Below are 2,777 nucleotides of genomic sequence, written 5' to 3' on the forward strand. Positions count from 1 at the left end.
CTTGCCTCTCCTCCCCCACTCCACTGTGCTCCCCCTCCAGCAGCCCCTGCCCTGCCCTCGTCCCACCCCAGTGCAGCAAGCCGCCGGCACAGCCCTGAGCGTCGCATCCAGCCAGCTATGTGCTGGTCTGGAAACCGTTTTGTTTCCATGGCAGCACACATCGATTACCGGGTTGGGAAGGGTCCTCGCGGATGCTGCTGGTGAGGATGCTGTGGCTCCCCCACTGTGCTCCCCCTCCAGCAGCCCCTGCCCTGCCCTCGTCCCACCCCAGTGCAGCAAGCCGCCGGCACAGCCCTGAGCGTCGCATCCAGCCAGCTATGTGCTGGTCTGGAAACCGTTTTGTTTCCATGGCAGCACACATCGATTACCGGGTTGGGAAGGGTCCTCGCGGATGCTGCTGGTGAGGATGCTGTGGCTCCCCGGCATGGCTTGGGATTTGGACACAAGGCTCCCCAGTCAGTACTTGCCTTGGGATGGGTTTCGGTACCCAGTGAGGCAGGTGGACGTGGAAGGGTATCTTCCAGCCCAGGACTGTCCCACCGGGCTGGGACTCTGAGCAACCGAAATGGAGTCGAGTGACGTGGCCTCAGTGCCCCTGACGAATCCACCAGTTTGGAGGTTTGCACAGCCTGGGGCTCCACCAGAGTCATTCCTAGCCTAAGGTAGAGGAGGTGGTAAGCTGCTCCTCCTGCCTGTTCCTTGGCGGCCTCCCCTGCGGCGGGGGCATCTGCAAAGAGGGGCGATGGTCTGACTGGCTGCCAGGTGGGGATGGTGTGTGAAGGGAGATGGGCTGGGCAAGGAACTGCTTGCTGCATAAGCTTTGTTCTGACCTGGGTTTTTCAAGTACATCTGGTTTAATAGGGTCCCTGGCTTACAGCAGGAACTGGGAATGTGCCAGGCCAGGGACATCCATTTTGATGGAAAACTTAATTCTCGTGTCTCCTGAGGGCCTGACCTTGCAGCTTCAGCTATCCAGCTGCCTGCACAGATCTGGCAGATTCATTTTCAGTGCTTGCATGGTAAAGCGGATGAGGTTTGGGATATCTTTCTGGCTCTAACCAGGAGTGAACAGGTGCAGCAGCACCATCTTCCTCATGGAGGCTGCCTCTCCTGAGGCTTTCTCCCAGCATCGCTTTGCTCAGTGAAAAACACCGTGAAGTTTAAAGCAGTGTTGTCAGTAACAACAGAAGATCTATGCTTACTTGGTTCCTTGTCTCAGTTCCTCACTTCTAGAGTAATGGGCATTTCTGCAAGCTAGAAACAGGGGACCGGGTGGAAATCTCAGAACTGCCTGATCTATTTTTACCGAATCTTTAAAGACATAAAATGATCCTGAGATGGTTCCTGCGCCAAGCAGATCTTGTGGGAGGACAAAGTGAGCCAGCAGAGCACTGCACAGAGCTGGCTGAAGTGGCCAGACAATGAGTTCCCACCCCAGGGTGGCTTTCTTGCTGGGGTGAGCGACGGGATGGCACAGCCTTTGCTGCCTACCTGTGCTGTGGTGGTGGCCACAGATGCACTCCTGGCATGGGAGCAGGGTGCTGGGCCACTACTGTGCCAGCCTGATGCTCAGGGTAGAGGTTCAAAAGGAGCTGAAAGCAGTTTAAGAGCTGACACCATCTCTTCTGGCAGGGGATGTGCTTATGCCATGATGCCCACAGGCAGCTGTGGACAGGAGTGGGGCCACAAGAGTAGGGCTGGCCATGGAGAGGGCAGTGATGGGCTTCAATAACCATACCCCATGGTGAGATCCTGTGAGGAACAGAGCCCACCGTGCAGGAGGAGCGGGACCACGGGATGCTGCAAAACCCTCCTTCCCTGGCTGGCTTTAGGCTGTGGGGAGGTCGCGCCTGCCCCGCTCATTCCTCCCGTGTACTGCCATTAATAGGATGAGCGGGGCTGCCTCTGCTCGCGGTGGCCATGGAGCCCAGCCCTGCGTATGCTGCGGTGGCCTCTGGGGGAGATTGGATGTTATGCTACAGGAGAAGTCCCTGTAATCGCCCACAGGATGGGATTTGCAAGCAGCTCGGGGGAGGCAGGGGGACCCAGCCCCAGGCAGTTTGCTGCGGTGTCTCTGGTTGTCTGGCAGTGTGATGAACGGGATTAGGAGATCTAGAGCAAGCCCAGCCCCCTCTCTGGGGGGCTCTTGACCTGAAGCCCCAGCAGAATACGCAGCTCAGTTTATTCCCATAGACAGATTGACAGAGAGAAGGCTGGGGTGCTGCTAACAGCAGCTAATCTAAGAGCAGGAGCTTTTCCCCCTCTGCTAGCACGGAATTGGCATCATCCAAGACAGGGAGAGTCTATCAGTTTCCTCCATGGCCAGATGCTCAGCCACCAGCAACTTTCACCCACATTGCTGTTCCCATCCCTTTCTTGAGCTGATCCCAGCCCCAGCCCCTCTGCAGTACTGCAAGCACCCTTCAGCCTGGCGCGAACCTCTGAGCTCCCATGCCAGGATGGCCTGGCACCATGTTTTAATCACACAAGGAGGCACACTTGGTTGGACTGTGCTCTTCTTCCCCATCTGCTCGTGGCAGTCGTGGAGCTGAGCCTGGCCCACACAAAGGCAGGCACTCTCTCAACAAGGGAGTGCTCGCAGGGGCTTAGTGCAAACAGACCTAATGGGATTAGTGCAAATGGGAGCCACGCTCTGTTCCAGCGGAGAGGGAAACGTGCCTGCCCTCCCTCACCAAGCTTGCCTTTCCCTCCCTGCCTGTCCGTCAACCCTGACCGGGGTGCCAATCACCAGATATCTCAGCACCCATAGCCCTCAG

This window comes from Pygoscelis adeliae, unplaced genomic scaffold, assembly GCF_000699105.1.
Source record: "Pygoscelis adeliae isolate BGI_AS28 unplaced genomic scaffold, ASM69910v1 Scaffold248, whole genome shotgun sequence".
NCBI lineage: Eukaryota > Metazoa > Chordata > Aves > Sphenisciformes > Spheniscidae > Pygoscelis > Pygoscelis adeliae.